Source organism: Hippocampus comes, unplaced genomic scaffold (assembly GCF_001891065.2).
Source record: "Hippocampus comes isolate QL1 unplaced genomic scaffold, H_comes_QL1_v1.1 scaffold695, whole genome shotgun sequence".
Lineage (NCBI taxonomy): Eukaryota > Metazoa > Chordata > Actinopteri > Syngnathiformes > Syngnathidae > Hippocampus > Hippocampus comes.
The window spans coordinates 26765-26965 of record NW_017805230.1 but is presented as its reverse complement, the minus strand read 5'-3'; positions in this window follow the sequence as shown (position 1 = coordinate 26965).

Below are 201 nucleotides of genomic sequence, written 5' to 3'. Positions count from 1 at the left end.
AGTTTTCACTGTGTTTAAATACAATCCGTCAAGTTTACTCTGCTTCTCCCTCCTACATGCTTTTTGGGGTCCACCACCACCACGCAACGTGACAGAATGACCCGACCACCTGGACCCCACAGGTGCAAAGGACTGGTCCCTATTCCACCATGTGCCTGGCGGAGCACGTCTGCGGCCGACATCCTTTTCCCCTTCCGGCAG